Consider the following 19,481-nt stretch of genomic DNA (forward strand, 5'->3'; position numbering starts at 1 on the left):
TTACATTTTTCAAACCAAAAATTCCAACAAGTAAAGGCAAACAATAATCTTACAGCTCAGGAAGGTCAAACTGAAATTTGAACAGGGATCACTGCATTAAGTGTTCAAGGTGCCTACCATTACATTATGGACGGCTTCTGTACTAGTGTGAAGTTTCCATTGTTACCGAAGATAATTCCTCAGTTTGCCGCTTATATGTTATTGCAAAAAGATACCCCATGTGGTAAGGAATATCCAACAAAGTTTAATGTTATATAACTGCTTTGGGCAACATCCTTTCCAAGCAGTTTTAAATATGCAAATGTTTACCAAAATATGAAATTAATAAAATGCTGTTCATCTTCGTTTGCGTAATATTAAAAACTACCATATTTCAAAATTGCTGCAGCAATTTGTGCTTTTTTTTTTAGCATGTGTGGTTCTATGATGGTTAGCACTTGGGCCTTTGAATCCAGCTATCTGAGTTCAAATCGCTGTGGGGCCATTTTACAAATATATAAGGGATTTTTTCAAACTCATTTCAGAAGGATTACTCAAGACACTACATTTTTAAATCTTCCGTTTACTGATAATGTAAATGGGGCACAATTTAATTAACAAGCCTCCATAAACCATGAGTAGAGGAATCAAAGGTGGGGTATTACTGCGATTGAAGAAATACAGTTTTGATGTTAACCTTGAAACTGAAAAAGGAAACAAACTTCACACTGATTTTCAATGGTAATTCCACAATCAAAAAATACTCTCATTTGATTAGACGTATCATAGGTATTAATCTTGTTTTCTCTTTCAAAATAATTAACATATGAAATGCACTGTAGAAGTTAAGAATATGGTCAGAAAGAAATGAGCAAAAAGAAACTATCTCATTTCCTGGACATGGAGAAGATAGAGGAAAATCTACTTGTGTTAAAATGTGGATAGACAACATCTGTTTCTGATTTTCACCTCTACAGATTCAATATTTAATCATTTGTATTTTATATTTTCATGGAGCTACAAAGAAAGATATGGCTACATACACATCAATAGCTATATACAAGTTTATATGTATAAGTATAGAAAGTGAAGATTATATTTTCTGAGACTAAAATTCTTAAAAGTCAATGGCATATTAAATTCTAAAAGGTTGGAAGGTCCAACCGAGATTTGAACTCGGATCACTGGATTCAGAGTCCAGAGTGCTGACCATTACAGCATGGAACCCTCCATGAGTTTAGATTTTTTGCCATTGTGAAAGAAAAGAATGCCTCAGTGGGTAGCTTTATTGTTGCTGCAAAAACTATATCCCAATTGGATATTAATAGTAAAAAGAGTTATAATGCTATTTGTATTTTTTTAATGGCATCCTTCCATAAGTATTTTAAATATGTAAAAGTTTACCATGTTATGAAAGTTATAAAATGTCGTTCGTTTTTGATTGTACAACAATAAAACCTTTTAAATTTACAAATTGCTGCAGCAGTATCTCTGTCTCTGGTAGAGGTGGTTCCATGGTATAATGGTTAGCTCTTTTAAATTTGAATTCAATTATCTGACTTCATCTTTAGTGGGCCGTTTTGTTGCTCATGAACTACTACTCATCTGTCAGCTTTGCTCATTGATTGCACACAGCAAATACCAGTAGGCTGAAATAGTCATTACATTATTGTTTTCTAAATGTCTTTCAGCTGTTTGAAAGTTGTAGAAACTCAAAATGTGCAATACATGTGACACAAAGGTCTTGTCAAAATACCTAGACATTTTTAAATCATATCCTGTTTTTCTCAAACACATTTCAGAGAGCTAATTCACAACACTACCTATTTAACCTTCCTGTTATTGATCAGGACAAGATAGCACATTTTAAAGTAGACGCAGTCCTCAAAACAAAACTAGAGGAATCAAAATTGCAGCATTATTGAGATACAAGATTTGTCGTTCTGAACATTAGTGTTGGACTTGTGTAGTAGAAAGGTCCTCAGACAGATTTTCAAGAGTCAATCTGCAATCATAAAGTATAATCTTTTGATTAGATGTATTATAGGTAGATACTGATCTGATTTTCTTTTCACCACTATACACAACTCATGCGCACTGTATAAATCAGCTATATTGTTACAAAAACAATGAGCAAAAAACAACTACCTCAATTTCTGAATATATAGAAAAAAGAGGAAAAGATACTCATGATTCAAATGTGGGTAGGCATCAACTCTTTGTTATTTTCACCTCTACTAGCTATGTTTAGTTATGATTTATATGTTTATATTTTAATATAGTCATGCACACTCGCGCTGCTACATATGCATAAATACTTATCTATAGGGTAATAAGTCACAGTAAGTTCTTAAATATTACATTTTTCAAACCAAAAATTCCAACAAGTAAAGGCAAACAATAATCTTACAGCTCAGGAAGGTCAAACTGAAATTTGAACAGGGATCACTGCATTAAGTGTTCAAGGTGCCTACCATTACATTATGGACGGCTTCTGTAATAGTGTGAAGTTTCCATTGTTACCGAAGATAATTCCTCAGTTTGCCGCTTATATGTTATTGCAAAAAGATACCCCATGTGGTAAGGAATATCCAACAAAGTTTAATGTTATATAACTGCTTTGGGCAACATCCTTTCCAAGCAGTTTTAAATATGCAAATGTTTACCAAAATATGAAATTAATAAAATGCTGTTCATCTTAGTTTGCGTAATATTAAAAACTACCATATTTCAAAATTGCTGCAGCAATTTGTGCTTTTTTTTTTAGCATGAGTGGTTCTATGATGGTTAGCACTTGGGCCTTTGAATCCAGCTATCTGAGTTCAAATCGCTGTGGGGCCATTTTACAAATATATAAGGGATTTTTTCAAACTCATTTCAGAAGGATTACTCAAGACACTACATTTTTTAATCTTCTGTTTACTGATAATGTAAATGGGGCATAATTTAAATAACAAGCTTCCATAAACCATGAGTAGAGGAATCAAAAGTGGGGTATTACTGCGATTGAAGAAATACAGTTTTGATGTTAACCTTGAAACTGAAAAAGGAAACAAACTTCACACTGATTTTCAATGGTAATTCCACAATCAAAAAATACTCTCATTTGATTAGACGTATCATAGGTATTAATCTTGTTTTCTCTTTCAAAATAATTAACATATGAAATGCACTGTAGAAGTTAAGAATATGGTCAGAAAGAAATGAGCAAAAAGAAACTATCTCATTTCCTGGACATGGAGAAGATAGAGGAAAATCTACTTGTGTTAAAATGTGGATAGACAACATCTGTTTCTGATTTTCACCTCTACAGATTCAATATTTAATCATTTGAATTTTATATTTTCATGGAGCTACAAAGAAAGATATGGCTACATACACATCAATAGCTATATACAAGTTTATATGTATAAGTATATAAAGTGAAGATTATATTTTCTGAGACTAAAATTCTTAAAAGTCAATGGCATATTAAATTCTAAAAGGTTGGAAGGTCCCACCGAGATTTGAACTCGGATCACTGGATTCAGAGTCCAGAGTGCTGACCATTACACCATGGAACCCTCCATGAGTTGAGATTTTTTGCCATTGTGAAAGAAGAGAATGCCTCAGTTGGTAGCTTTATCGTTGCTGCAAAAACTATATCCCAATTGGATATTAATAGTAAAAAGAGTTATAATGCTATTTGTATTTTTTGAATGGCATCCTTCCATAAGTATTTTAAATATGTAAAAGTTTACCATATTATGAAAGTAATAAAATGTTGTTCGTTTTTGATTGTACAACAATAAAACCTTTTAAATTTACAAATTGCTGCAGCAGTATCTCTGTCTCTGGTAGAGGTGGTTCCATGGTATAATGGTTAGCTCTTTGAAATTTGAATTCAATTATCTGACTTCATCTTTAGTGGGCCGTTTTGTTGCTCATGAACTACTACTCATCTGTCAGCTTTGCTCATTGATTGCACACAGCAAATGCCAGTAGGCTGAAATAGTCATTACATTATTGTTTTCTAAATGTCTTTCAGCTGTTTGCAAGTTGTAGAAACTCAAAATGTGCAATACATGTGACACAAAGGTCTTGTCAAAATACCTAGACATTTTTAAATCATATCCTGTTTTTCTCAAACACATTTCAGAGAGCTAATTCACAACACTACCTTTTTAACCTTCCGTTATTGATCAGGACAAGATAGCACATTTTAAAGTAGACGCAGTCCTCAAAACAAAACTAGAGGAATCAAAATTGCAGCATTATTGAGATACAAGATTTGTCATTCTGAACATTAGTGTTGGAATTGTGTAGTAGAAAGGTCCTCAGACAGATTTCCAAGAGTCAATCTGCAATCATAAAGTATAATCTTTTGATTAGATGTATTATAGGTAGATACTGATCTGATTTTCTTTTCACCACTATACACAACTCATGCTCACTGTATAAATCAGCTATATTGTTACAAAAACAATGAGCAAAAAACAACTATCTCAATTTCTGAATATATAGAAAAAAGAGGAAATGATACTCATGATTCAAATGTGGATAGGCATCAACTCTTTGTTATTTTCACCTCTACGAGCTATGTTTAGTTATGATTTATATGTTTATATTTTAATATAGTCATACACACTTGCACTGCTACATATGCATAAATACTTATCTATAGGGTAATAAGTCACAGTAAGTTCTTAAATATTACATTTTTCAAACCAAAAATTCCAACAAGTAAAGGCAAACAATAATCTTACAGCTCAGGAAGGTCAAACTGAAATTTGAACAGGGATCACTGCATTAAGTGTTCAAGGTGCCTACCATTACATTATGGACGGCTTCTGTACTAGTGTGAAGTTTCCATTGTTACCGAAGATAATTCCTCAGTTTGCCGCTTATATGTTATTGCAAAAAGATACCCCATGTGGTAAGGAATATCCAACAAAGTTTAATGTTATATAACTGCTTTGGGCAACATCCTTTCCAAGCAGTTTTAAATATGCAAATGTTTACCAAAATATGAAATTAATAAAATGCTGTTCATCTTCGTTTGCGTAATATTAAAAACTACCATATTTCAAAATTGCTGCAGCAATTTGTGCTTTTTTTTTTAGCATGTGTGGTTCTATGATGGTTAGCACTTGGGCCTTTGAATCCAGCTATCTGAGTTCAAATCGCTGTGGGGCCATTTTACAAATATATAAGGGATTTTTTCAAACTCATTTCAGAAGGATTACTCAAGACACTACATTTTTAAATCTTCCGTTTACTGATAATGTAAATGGGGCACAATTTAATTAACAAGCCTCCATAAACCATGAGTAGAGGAATCAAAGGTGGGGTATTACTGCGATTGAAGAAATACAGTTTTGATGTTAACCTTGAAACTGAAAAAGGAAACAAACTTCACACTGATTTTCAATGGTAATTCCACAATCAAAAAATACTCTCATTTGATTAGACGTATCATAGGTATTAATCTTGTTTTCTCTTTCAAAATAATTAACATATGAAATGCACTGTAGAAGTTAAGAATATGGTCAGAAAGAAATGAGCAAAAAGAAACTATCTCATTTCCTGGACATGGAGAAGATAGAGGAAAATCTACTTGTGTTAAAATGTGGATAGACAACATCTGTTTCTGATTTTCACCTCTACAGATTCAATATTTAATCATTTGTATTTTATATTTTCATGGAGCTACAAAGAAAGATATGGCTACATACACATCAATAGCTATATACAAGTTTATATGTATAAGTATAGAAAGTGAAGATTATATTTTCTGAGACTAAAATTCTTAAAAGTCAATGGCATATTAAATTCTAAAAGGTTGGAAGGTCCAACCGAGATTTGAACTCGGATCACTGGATTCAGAGTCCAGAGTGCTGACCATTACAGCATGGAACCCTCCATGAGTTTAGATTTTTTGCCATTGTGAAAGAAAAGAATGCCTCAGTGGGTAGCTTTATTGTTGCTGCAAAAACTATATCCCAATTGGATATTAATAGTAAAAAGAGTTATAATGCTATTTGTATTTTTTTAATGGCATCCTTCCATAAGTATTTTAAATATGTAAAAGTTTACCATGTTATGAAAGTTATAAAATGTCGTTCGTTTTTGATTGTACAACAATAAAACCTTTTAAATTTACAAATTGCTGCAGCAGTATCTCTGTCTCTGGTAGAGGTGGTTCCATGGTATAATGGTTAGCTCTTTTAAATTTGAATTCAATTATCTGACTTCATCTTTAGTGGGCCGTTTTGTTGCTCATGAACTACTACTCATCTGTCAGCTTTGCTCATTGATTGCACACAGCAAATACCAGTAGGCTGAAATAGTCATTACATTATTGTTTTCTAAATGTCTTTCAGCTGTTTGAAAGTTGTAGAAACTCAAAATGTGCAATACATGTGACACAAAGGTCTTGTCAAAATACCTAGACATTTTTAAATCATATCCTGTTTTTCTCAAACACATTTCAGAGAGCTAATTCACAACACTACCTATTTAACCTTCCTGTTATTGATCAGGACAAGATAGCACATTTTAAAGTAGACGCAGTCCTCAAAACAAAACTAGAGGAATCAAAATTGCAGCATTATTGAGATACAAGATTTGTCGTTCTGAACATTAGTGTTGGACTTGTGTAGTAGAAAGGTCCTCAGACAGATTTTCAAGAGTCAATCTGCAATCATAAAGTATAATCTTTTGATTAGATGTATTATAGGTAGATACTGATCTGATTTTCTTTTCACCACTATACACAACTCATGCGCACTGTATAAATCAGCTATATTGTTACAAAAACAATGAGCAAAAAACAACTACCTCAATTTCTGAATATATAGAAAAAAGAGGAAAAGATACTCATGATTCAAATGTGGGTAGGCATCAACTCTTTGTTATTTTCACCTCTACTAGCTATGTTTAGTTATGATTTATATGTTTATATTTTAATATAGTCATGCACACTCGCGCTGCTACATATGCATAAATACTTATCTATAGGGTAATAAGTCACAGTAAGTTCTTAAATATTACATTTTTCAAACCAAAAATTCCAACAAGTAAAGGCAAACAATAATCTTACAGCTCAGGAAGGTCAAACTGAAATTTGAACAGGGATCACTGGATTAAGTGTTCAAGGTGCCTACCATTACATTATGGACGGCTTCTGTACTAGTGTGAAGTTTCCATTGTTACCGAAGATAATTCCTCAGTTTGCCGCTTATATGTTATTGCAAAAAGATACCCCATGTGGTAAGGAATATCCAACAAAGTTTAATGTCATATAACTGCTTTGGGCAACATCCTTTCCAAGCAGTTTTAAATATGCAAATGTTTACCAAAATATGAAATTAATAAAATGCTGTTCATCTTAGTTTGCGTAATATTAAAAACTACCATATTTCAAAATTGCTGCAGCAATTTGTGCTTTTTTTTTTAGCATGAGTGGTTCTATGATGGTTAGCACTTGGGCCTTTGAATCCAGCTATCTGAGTTCAAATCGCTGTGGGGCCATTTTACAAATATATAAGGGATTTTTTCAAACTCATTTCAGAAGGATTACTCAAGACACTACATTTTTTAATCTTCTGTTTACTGATAATGTAAATGGGGCATAATTTAAATAACAAGCTTCCATAAACCATGAGTAGAGGAATCAAAAGTGGGGTATTACTGCGATTGAAGAAATACAGTTTTGATGTTAACCTTGAAACTGAAAAAGGAAACAAACTTCACACTGATTTTCAATGGTAATTCCACAATCAAAAAATACTCTCATTTGATTAGACGTATCATAGGTATTAATCTTGTTTTCTCTTTCAAAATAATTAACATATGAAATGCACTGTAGAAGTTAAGAATATGGTCAGAAAGAAATGAGCAAAAAGAAACTATCTCATTTCCTGGACATGGAGAAGATAGAGGAAAATCTACTTGTGTTAAAATGTGGATAGACAACATCTGTTTCTGATTTTCACCTCTACAGATTCAATATTTAATCATTTGTATTTTATATTTTCATGGAGCTACAAAGAAAGATATGGCTACATACACATCAATAGCTATATACAAGTTTATATGTATAAGTATATAAAGTGAAGATTATATTTTCTGAGACTAAAATTCTTAAAAGTCAATGGCATATTAAATTCTAAAAGGTTGAAAGGTCCCACCGAGATTTGAACTCGGATCACTGGATTCAGAGTCCAGAGTGCTGACCATTACACCATGGAACCCTCCATGAGTTGAGATTTTTTGCCATTGTGAAAGAAGAGAATGCCTCAGTTGGTAGCTTTATCGTTGCTGCAAAAACTATATCCCAATTGGATATTAATAGTAAAAAGAGTTATAATGCTATTTGTATTTTTTGAATGGCATCCTTCCATAAGTATTTTAAATATGTAAAAGTTTACCATATTATGAAAGTAATAAAATGTTGTTCGTTTTTGATTGTACAACAATAAAACCTTTTAAATTTACAAATTGCTGCAGCAGTATCTCTGTCTCTGGTAGAGGTGGTTCCATGGTATAATGGTTAGCTCTTTGAAATTTGAATTCAATTATCTGACTTCATCTTTAGTGGGCCGTTTTGTTGCTCATGAACTACTACTCATCTGTCAGCTTTGCTCATTGATTGCACACAGCAAATGCCAGTAGGCTGAAATAGTCATTACATTATTGTTTTCTAAATGTCTTTCAGCTGTTTGCAAGTTGTAGAAACTCAAAATGTGCAATACATGTGACACAAAGGTCTTGTCAAAATACCTAGACATTTTTAAATCATATCCTGTTTTTCTCAAACACATTTCAGAGAGCTAATTCACAACACTACCTTTTTAACCTTCCGTTATTGATCAGGACAAGATAGCACATTTTAAAGTAGACGCAGTCCTCAAAACAAAACTAGAGGAATCAAAATTGCAGCATTATTGAGATACAAGATTTGTCATTCTGAACATTAGTGTTGGAATTGTGTAGTAGAAAGGTCCTCAGACAGATTTCCAAGAGTCAATCTGCAATCATAAAGTATAATCTTTTGATTAGATGTATTATAGGTAGATACTGATCTGATTTTCTTTTCACCACTATACACAACTCATGCTCACTGTATAAATCAGCTATATTGTTACAAAAACAATGAGCAAAAAACAACTATCTCAATTTCTGAATATATAGAAAAAAGAGGAAATGATACTCATGATTCAAATGTGGATAGGCATCAACTCTTTGTTATTTTCACCTCTACGAGCTATGTTTAGTTATGATTTATATGTTTATATTTTAATATAGTCATACACACTTGCACTGCTACATATGCATAAATACTTATCTATAGGGTAATAAGTCACAGTAAGTTCTTAAATATTACATTTTTCAAACCAAAAATTCCAACAAGTAAAGGCAAACAATAATCTTACAGCTCAGGAAGGTCAAACTGAAATTTGAACAGGGATCACTGCATTAAGTGTTCAAGGTGCCTACCATTACATTATGGACGGCTTCTGTACTAGTGTGAAGTTTCCATTGTTACCGAAGATAATTCCTCAGTTTGCCGCTTATATGTTATTGCAAAAAGATACCCCATGTGGTAAGGAATATCCAACAAAGTTTAATGTTATAAAACTGCTTTGGGCAACATCCTTTCCAAGCAGTTTTAAATATGCAAATGTTTACCAAAATATGAAATTAATAAAATGCTGTTCATCTTCGTTTGCGTAATATTAAAAACTACCATATTTCAAAATTGCTGCAGCAATTTGTGCTTTTTTTTTTAGCATGTGTGGTTCTATGATGGTTAGCACTTGGGCCTTTGAATCCAGCTATCTGAGTTCAAATCGCTGTGGGGCCATTTTACAAATATATAAGGGATTTTTTCAAACTCATTTCAGAAGGATTACTCAAGACACTACATTTTTAAATCTTCCGTTTACTGATAATGTAAATGGGGCACAATTTAATTAACAAGCCTCCATAAACCATGAGTAGAGGAATCAAAGGTGGGGTATTACTGCGATTGAAGAAATACAGTTTTGATGTTAACCTTGAAACTGAAAAAGGAAACAAACTTCACACTGATTTTCAATGGTAATTCCACAATCAAAAAATACTCTCATTTGATTAGACGTATCATAGGTATTAATCTTGTTTTCTCTTTCAAAATAATTAACATATGAAATGCACTGTAGAAGTTAAGAATATGGTCAGAAAGAAATGAGCAAAAAGAAACTATCTCATTTCCTGGACATGGAGAAGATAGAGGAAAATCTACTTGTGTTAAAATGTGGATAGACAACATCTGTTTCTGATTTTCACCTCTACAGATTCAATATTTAATCATTTGTATTTTATATTTTCATGGAGCTACAAAGAAAGATATGGCTACATACACATCAATAGCTATATACAAGTTTATATGTATAAGTATAGAAAGTGAAGATTATATTTTCTGAGACTAAAATTCTTAAAAGTCAATGGCATATTAAATTCTAAAAGGTTGGAAGGTCAAACCGAGATTTGAACTCGGATCACTGGATTCAGAGTCCAGAGTGCTGACCATTACAGCATGGAACCCTCCATGAGTTTAGATTTTTTGCCATTGTGAAAGAAAAGAATGCCTCAGTGGGTAGCTTTATTGTTGCTGCAAAAACTATATCCCAATTGGATATTAATAGTAAAAAGAGTTATAATGCTATTTGTATTTTTTTAATGGCATCCTTCCATAAGTATTTTAAATATGTAAAAGTTTACCATGTTATGAAAGTTATAAAATGTCGTTCGTTTTTGATTGTACAACAATAAAACCTTTTAAATTTACAAATTGCTGCAGCAGTATCTCTGTCTCTGGTAGAGGTGGTTCCATGGTATAATGGTTAGCTCTTTTAAATTTGAATTCAATTATCTGACTTCATCTTTAGTGGGCCGTTTTGTTGCTCATGAACTACTACTCATCTGTCAGCTTTGCTCATTGATTGCACACAGCAAATACCAGTAGGCTGAAATAGTCATTACATTATTGTTTTCTAAATGTCTTTCAGCTGTTTGAAAGTTGTAGAAACTCAAAATGTGCAATACATGTGACACAAAGGTCTTGTCAAAATACCTAGACATTTTTAAATCATATCCTGTTTTTCTCAAACACATTTCAGAGAGCTAATTCACAACACTACCTATTTAACCTTCCTGTTATTGATCAGGACAAGATAGCACATTTTAAAGTAGACGCAGTCCTCAAAACAAAACTAGAGGAATCAAAATTGCAGCATTATTGAGATACAAGATTTGTCGTTCTGAACATTAGTGTTGGACTTGTGTAGTAGAAAGGTCCTCAGACAGATTTTCAAGAGTCAATCTGCAATCATAAAGTATAATCTTTTGATTAGATGTATTATAGGTAGATACTGATCTGATTTTCTTTTCACCACTATACACAACTCATGCGCACTGTATAAATCAGCTATATTGTTACAAAAACAATGAGCAAAAAACAACTACCTCAATTTCTGAATATATAGAAAAAAGAGGAAAAGATACTCATGATTCAAATGTGGGTAGGCATCAACTCTTTGTTATTTTCACCTCTACTAGCTATGTTTAGTTATGATTTATATGTTTATATTTTAATATAGTCATACACACTCGCACTGCTACATATGCATAAATACTTATCTATAGGGTAATAAGTCACAGTAAGTTCTTAAATATTACATTTTTCAAACCAAAAATTCCAACAAGTAAAGGCAAACAATAATCTTACAGCTCAGGAAGGTCAAACTGAAATTTGAACAGGGATCACTGCATTAAGTGTTCAAGGTGCCTACCATTACATTATGGACGGCTTCTGTAATAGTGTGAAGTTTCCATTGTTACCGAAGATAATTCCTCAGTTTGCCGCTTATATGTTATTGCAAAAAGATACCCCATGTGGTAAGGAATATCCAACAAAGTTTAATGTTATATAACTGCTTTGGGCAACATCCTTTCCAAGCAGTTTTAAATATGCAAATGTTTACCAAAATATGAAATTAATAAAATGCTGTTCATCTTAGTTTGCGTAATATTAAAAACTACCATATTTCAAAATTGCTGCAGCAATTTGTGCTTTTTTTTTTAGCATGAGTGGTTCTATGATGGTTAGCACTTGGGCCTTTGAATCCAGCTATCTGAGTTCAAATCGCTGTGGGGCCATTTTACAAATATATAAGGGATTTTTTCAAACTCATTTCAGAAGGATTACTCAAGACACTACATTTTTTAATCTTCTGTTTACTGATAATGTAAATGGGGCATAATTTAAATAACAAGCTTCCATAAACCATGAGTAGAGGAATCAAAAGTGGGGTATTACTGCGATTGAAGAAATACAGTTTTGATGTTAACCTTGAAACTGAAAAAGGAAACAAACTTCACACTGATTTTCAATGGTAATTCCACAATCAAAAAATACTCTCATTTGATTAGACGTATCATAGGTATTAATCTTGTTTTCTCTTTCAAAATAATTAACATATGAAATGCACTGTAGAAGTTAAGAATATGGTCAGAAAGAAATGAGCAAAAAGAAACTATCTCATTTCCTGGACATGGAGAAGATAGAGGAAAATCTACTTGTGTTAAAATGTGGATAGACAACATCTGTTTCTGATTTTCACCTCTACAGATTCAATATTTAATCATTTGAATTTTATATTTTCATGGAGCTACAAAGAAAGATATGGCTACATACACATCAATAGCTATATACAAGTTTATATGTATAAGTATATAAAGTGAAGATTATATTTTCTGAGACTAAAATTCTTAAAAGTCAATGGCATATTAAATTCTAAAAGGTTGGAAGGTCCCACCGAGATTTGAACTCGGATCACTGGATTCAGAGTCCAGAGTGCTGACCATTACACCATGGAACCCTCCATGAGTTGAGATTTTTTGCCATTGTGAAAGAAGAGAATGCCTCAGTTGGTAGCTTTATCGTTGCTGCAAAAACTATATCCCAATTGGATATTAATAGTAAAAAGAGTTATAATGCTATTTGTATTTTTTGAATGGCATCCTTCCATAAGTATTTTAAATATGTAAAAGTTTACCATATTATGAAAGTAATAAAATGTTGTTCGTTTTTGATTGTACAACAATAAAACCTTTTAAATTTACAAATTGCTGCAGCAGTATCTCTGTCTCTGGTAGAGGTGGTTCCATGGTATAATGGTTAGCTCTTTGAAATTTGAATTCAATTATCTGACTTCATCTTTAGTGGGCCGTTTTGTTGCTCATGAACTACTACTCATCTGTCAGCTTTGCTCATTGATTGCACACAGCAAATGCCAGTAGGCTGAAATAGTCATTACATTATTGTTTTCTAAATGTCTTTCAGCTGTTTGCAAGTTGTAGAAACTCAAAATGTGCAATACATGTGACACAAAGGTCTTGTCAAAATACCTAGACATTTTTAAATCATATCCTGTTTTTCTCAAACACATTTCAGAGAGCTAATTCACAACACTACCTTTTTAACCTTCCGTTATTGATCAGGACAAGATAGCACATTTTAAAGTAGACGCAGTCCTCAAAACAAAACTAGAGGAATCAAAATTGCAGCATTATTGAGATACAAGATTTGTCATTCTGAACATTAGTGTTGGAATTGTGTAGTAGAAAGGTCCTCAGACAGATTTCCAAGAGTCAATCTGCAATCATAAAGTATAATCTTTTGATTAGATGTATTATAGGTAGATACTGATCTGATTTTCTTTTCACCACTATACACAACTCATGCTCACTGTATAAATCAGCTATATTGTTACAAAAACAATGAGCAAAAAACAACTATCTCAATTTCTGAATATATAGAAAAAAGAGGAAATGATACTCATGATTCAAATGTGGATAGGCATCAACTCTTTGTTATTTTCACCTCTACGAGCTATGTTTAGTTATGATTTATATGTTTATATTTTAATATAGTCATACACACTTGCACTGCTACATATGCATAAATACTTATCTATAGGGTAATAAGTCACAGTAAGTTCTTAAATATTACATTTTTCAAACCAAAAATTCCAACAAGTAAAGGCAAACAATAATCTTACAGCTCAGGAAGGTCAAACTGAAATTTGAACAGGGATCACTGCATTAAGTGTTCAAGGTGCCTACCATTACATTATGGACGGCTTCTGTACTAGTGTGAAGTTTCCATTGTTACCGAAGATAATTCCTCAGTTTGCCGCTTATATGGTATTGCAAAAAGATACCCCATGTGGTAAGGAATATCCAACAAAGTTTAATGTTATATAACTGCTTTGGGCAACATCCTTTCCAAGCAGTTTTAAATATGCAAATGTTTACCAAAATATGAAATTAATAAAATGCTGTTCATCTTCGTTTGCGTAATATTAAAAACTACCATATTTCAAAATTGCTGCAGCAATTTGTGCTTTTTTTTTTAGCATGTGTGGTTCTATGATGGTTAGCACTTGGGCCTTTGAATCCAGCTATCTGAGTTCAAATCGCTGTGGGGCCATTTTACAAATATATAAGGGATTTTTTCAAACTCATTTCAGAAGGATTACTCAAGACACTACATTTTTAAATCTTCCGTTTACTGATAATGTAAATGGGGCACAATTTAATTAACAAGCCTCCATAAACCATGAGTAGAGGAATCAAAGGTGGGGTATTACTGCGATTGAAGAAATACAGTTTTGATGTTAACCTTGAAACTGAAAAAGGAAACAAACTTCACACTGATTTTCAATGGTAATTCCACAATCAAAAAATACTCTCATTTGATTAGACGTATCATAGGTATTAATCTTGTTTTCTCTTTCAAAATAATTAACATATGAAATGCACTGTAGAAGTTAAGAATATGGTCAGAAAGAAATGAGCAAAAAGAAACTATCTCATTTCCTGGACATGGAGAAGATAGAGGAAAATCTACTTGTGTTAAAATGTGGATAGACAACATCTGTTTCTGATTTTCACCTCTACAGATTCAATATTTAATCATTTGTATTTTATATTTTCATGGAGCTACAAAGAAAGATATGGCTACATACACATCAATAGCTATATACAAGTTTATATGTATAAGTATAGAAAGTGAAGATTATATTTTCTGAGACTAAAATTCTTAAAAGTCAATGGCATATTAAATTCTAAAAGGTTGGAAGGTCCAACCGAGATTTGAACTCGGATCACTGGATTCAGAGTCCAGAGTGCTGACCATTACAGCATGGAACCCTCCATGAGTTTAGATTTTTTGCCATTGTGAAAGAAAAGAATGCCTCAGTGGGTAGCTTTATTGTTGCTGCAAAAACTATATCCCAATTGGATATTAATAGTAAAAAGAGTTATAATGCTATTTGTATTTTTTTAATGGCATCCTTCCATAAGTATTTTAAATATGTAAAAGTTTACCATGTTATGAAAGTTATAAAATGTCGTTCGTTTTTGATTGTACAACAATAAAACCTTTTAAATTTACAAATTGCTGCAGCAGTATCTCTGTCTCTGGTAGAGGTGGTTCCATGGTATAATGGTTAGCTCTTTTAAATTTGAATTCAATTATCTGACTTCATCTTTAGTGGGCCGTTTTGTTGCTCATGAACTACTACTCATCTGTCAGCTTTGCTCATTGATTGCACACAGCAAATACCAGTAGGCTGAAATAGTCATTACATTATTGTTTTCTAAATGTCTTTCAGCTGTTTGAAAGTTGTAGAAACTCAAAATGTGCAATACATGTGACACAAAGGTCTTGTCAAAATACCTAGACATTTTTAAATCATATCCTGTTTTTCTCAAACACATTTCAGAGAGCTAATTCACAACACTACCTATTTAACCTTCCTGTTATTGATCAGGACAAGATAGCACATTTTAAAGTAGACGCAGTCCTCAAAACAAAACTAGAGGAATCAAAATTGCAGCATTATTGAGATACAAGATTTGTCGTTCTGAACATTAGTGTTGGACTTGTGTAGTAGAAAGGTCCTCAGACAGATTTTCAAGAGTCAATCTGCAATCATAAAGTATAATCTTTTGATTAGATGTATTATAGGTAGATACTGATCTGATTTTCTTTTCACCACTATACACAACTCATGCGCACTGTATAAATCAGCTATATTGTTACAAAAACAATGAGCAAAAAACAACTACCTCAATTTCTGAATATATAGAAAAAAGAGGAAAAGATACTCATGATTCAAATGTGGGTAGGCATCAACTCTTTGTTATTTTCACCTCTACTAGCTATGTTTAGTTATGATTTATATGTTTATATTTTAATATAGTCATGCACACTCGCGCTGCTACATATGCATAAATACTTATCTATAGGGTAATAAGTCACAGTAAGTTCTTAAATATTACATTTTTCAAACCAAAAATTCCAACAAGTAAAGGCAAACAATAATCTTACAGCTCAGGAAGGTCAAACTGAAATTTGAACAGGGATCACTGGATTAAGTGTTCAAGGTGCCTACCATTACATTATGGACGGCTTCTGTACTAGTGTGAAGTTTCCATTGTTACCGAAGATAATTCCTCAGTTTGCCGCTTATATGTTATTGCAAAAAGATACCCCATGTGGTAAGGAATATCCAACAAAGTTTAATGTCATATAACTGCTTTGGGCAACATCCTTTCCAAGCAGTTTTAAATATGCAAATGTTTACCAAAATATGAAATTAATAAAATGCTGTTCATCTTAGTTTGCGTAATATTAAAAACTACCATATTTCAAAATTGCTGCAGCAATTTGTGCTTTTTTTTTTAGCATGAGTGGTTCTATGATGGTTAGCACTTGGGCCTTTGAATCCAGCTATCTGAGTTCAAATCGCTGTGGGGCCATTTTACAAATATGTAAGGGATTTTTTCAAACTCATTTCAGAAGGATTACTCAAGACACTACATTTTTTAATCTTCTGTTTACTGATAATGTAAATGGGGCATAATTTAAATAACAAGCTTCCATAAACCATGAGTAGAGGAATCAAAAGTGGGGTATTACTGCGATTGAAGAAATACAGTTTTGATGTTAACCTTGAAACTGAAAAAGGAAACAAACTTCACACTGATTTTCAATGGTAATTCCACAATCAAAAAATACTCTCATTTGATTAGACGTATCATAGGTATTAATCTTGTTTTCTCTTTCAAAATAATTAACATATGAAATGCACTGTAGAAGTTAAGAATATGGTCAGAAAGAAATGAGCAAAAAGAAACTATCTCATTTCCTGGACATGGAGAAGATAGAGGAAAATCTACTTGTGTTAAAATGTGGATAGACAACATCTGTTTCTGATTTTCACCTCTACAGATTCAATATTTAATCATTTGTATTTTATATTTTCATGGAGCTACAAAGAAAGATATGGCTACATACACATCAATAGCTATATACAAGTTTATATGTATAAGTATATAAAGTGAAGATTATATTTTCTGAGACTAAAATTCTTAAAAGTCAATGGCATATTAAATTCTAAAAGGTTGGAAGGTCCCACCGAGATTTGAACTCGGATCACTGGATTCAGAGTCCAGAGTGCTGACCATTACACCATGGAACCCTCCATGAGTTGAGATTTTTTGCCATTGTGAAAGAAGAGAATGCCTCAGTTGGTAGCTTTATCGTTGCTGCAAAAACTATATCCCAATTGGATATTAATAGTAAAAAGAGTTATAATGCTATTTGTATTTTTTGAATGGCATCCTTCCATAAGTATTTTAAATATGTAAAAGTTTACCATATTATGAAAGTAATAAAATGTTGTTCGTTTTTGATTGTACAACAATAAAACCTTTTAAATTTACAAATTGCTGCAGCAGTATCTCTGTCTCTGGTAGAGGTGGTTCCATGGTATAATGGTTAGCTCTTTGAAATTTGAATTCAATTATCTGACTTCATCTTTAGTGGGCCGTTTTGTTGCTCATGAACTACTACTCATCTGTCAGCTTTGCTCATTGATTGCACACAGCAAATGCCAGTAGGCTGAAATAGTCATTACATTATTGTTTTCTAAATGTCTTTCAGCTGTTTGCAAGTTGTAGAAACTCAAAATGTGCAATACATGTGACACAAAGGTCTTGTCAAAATACCTAGACATTTTTAAATCATATCCTGTTTTTCTCAAACACATTTCAGAGAGCTAATTCACAACACTACCTTTTTAACCTTCCGTTATTGATCAGGACAAGATAGCACATTTTAAAGTAGACGCAGTCCTCAAAACAAAACTAGAGGAATCAAAATTGCAGCATTATTGAGATACAAGATTTGTCATTCTGAACATTAGTGTTGGAATTGTGTAGTAGAAAGGTCCTCAGACAGATTTCCAAGAGTCAATCTGCAATCATAAAGTATAATCTTTTGATTAGATGTATTATAGGTAGATACTGATCTGATTTTCTTTTCACCACTATACACAACTCATGCTCACTGTATAAATCAGCTATATTGTTACAAAAACAATGAGCAAAAAACAACTATCTCAATTTCTGAATATATAGAAAAAAGAGGAAATGATACTCATGATTCAAATGTGGATAGGCATCAACTCTTTGTTATTTTCACCTCTACGAGCTATGTTTAGTTATGATTTATATGTTTATATTTTAATATAGTCATACACACTTGCACTGCTACATATGCATAAATACTTATCTATAGGGTAATAAGTCACAGTAAGTTCTTAAATATTACATTTTTCAAACCAAAAATTCCAACAAGTAAAGGCAAACAATAATCTTACAGCTCAGGAAGGTCAAACTGAAATTTGAACAGGGATCACTGCATTAAGTGTTCAAGGTGCCTACCATTACATTATGGACGGCTTCTGTACTAGTGTGAAGTTTCCATTGTTACCGAAGATAATTCCTCTGTTTGCCGCTTATATGTTATTGCAAAAAGATACCCCATGTGGTAAGGAATATCCAACAAAGTTTAATGTTATATAACTGCTTTGGGCAACATCCTTTCCAAGCAGTTTTAAATATGCAAATGTTTACCAAAATATGAAATTAATAAAATGCTGTTCATCTTCGTTTGCGTAATATTAAAAACTACCATATTTCAAAATTGCTGCAGCAATTTGTGCTTTTTTTTTTAGCATGTGTGGTTCTATGATGGTTAGCACTTGGGCCTTTGAATCCAGCTATCTGAGTTCAAATCGCTGTGGGGCCATTTTACAAATATATAAGGGATTTTTTCAAACTCATTTCAGAAGGATTACTCAAGACACTACATTTTTAAATCTTCCGTTTACTGATAATGTAAATGGGGCACAATTTAATTAACAAGCCTCCATAAACCATGAGTAGAGGAATCAAAGGTGGGGTATTACTGCGATTGAAGAAATACAGTTTTGATGTTAACCTTGAAACTGAAAAAGGAAACAAACTTCACACTGATTTTCAATGGTAATTCCACAATCAAAAAATACTCTCATTTGATTAGACGTATCATAGGTATTAATCTTGTTTTCTCTTTCAAAATA

At 32.5% G+C, this 19,481-nt stretch overlaps 7 non-coding genes across 7 annotated transcripts; all 7 read right to left on the reverse strand.

The window, feature by feature from the left end:
* Window positions 1-1,134: 1,134 nt before the first annotated feature.
* TRNAQ-CUG (transfer RNA glutamine (anticodon CUG)) lies at window positions 1,135-1,206 on the reverse strand. The gene has a single exon. It is a non-coding gene; the product is annotated as a tRNA-Gln (tRNA).
* Window positions 1,207-3,470: 2,264 nt separating this feature from the next.
* TRNAQ-CUG (transfer RNA glutamine (anticodon CUG)) lies at window positions 3,471-3,542 on the reverse strand. The gene has a single exon. It is a non-coding gene; the product is annotated as a tRNA-Gln (tRNA).
* A 2,263-nt stretch (window positions 3,543-5,805) lies between these two features.
* Window positions 5,806-5,877, reverse strand: TRNAQ-CUG (transfer RNA glutamine (anticodon CUG)). The gene has a single exon. It is a non-coding gene; the product is annotated as a tRNA-Gln (tRNA).
* Window positions 5,878-8,141: 2,264 nt separating this feature from the next.
* On the reverse strand, window positions 8,142-8,213 carry TRNAQ-CUG (transfer RNA glutamine (anticodon CUG)). Its single transcript has one exon. It is a non-coding gene; the product is annotated as a tRNA-Gln (tRNA).
* A 4,599-nt stretch (window positions 8,214-12,812) lies between these two features.
* Window positions 12,813-12,884, reverse strand: TRNAQ-CUG (transfer RNA glutamine (anticodon CUG)). The gene has a single exon. It is a non-coding gene; the product is annotated as a tRNA-Gln (tRNA).
* Window positions 12,885-15,147: 2,263 nt separating this feature from the next.
* On the reverse strand, window positions 15,148-15,219 carry TRNAQ-CUG (transfer RNA glutamine (anticodon CUG)). Its single transcript has one exon. It is a non-coding gene; the product is annotated as a tRNA-Gln (tRNA).
* A 2,264-nt stretch (window positions 15,220-17,483) lies between these two features.
* TRNAQ-CUG (transfer RNA glutamine (anticodon CUG)) lies at window positions 17,484-17,555 on the reverse strand. The gene has a single exon. It is a non-coding gene; the product is annotated as a tRNA-Gln (tRNA).
* Between the last annotated feature and the right edge of the window lie 1,926 nt (window positions 17,556-19,481).

This window comes from Pleurodeles waltl, chromosome 2_1, assembly GCF_031143425.1.
Source record: "Pleurodeles waltl isolate 20211129_DDA chromosome 2_1, aPleWal1.hap1.20221129, whole genome shotgun sequence".
NCBI lineage: Eukaryota > Metazoa > Chordata > Amphibia > Caudata > Salamandridae > Pleurodeles > Pleurodeles waltl.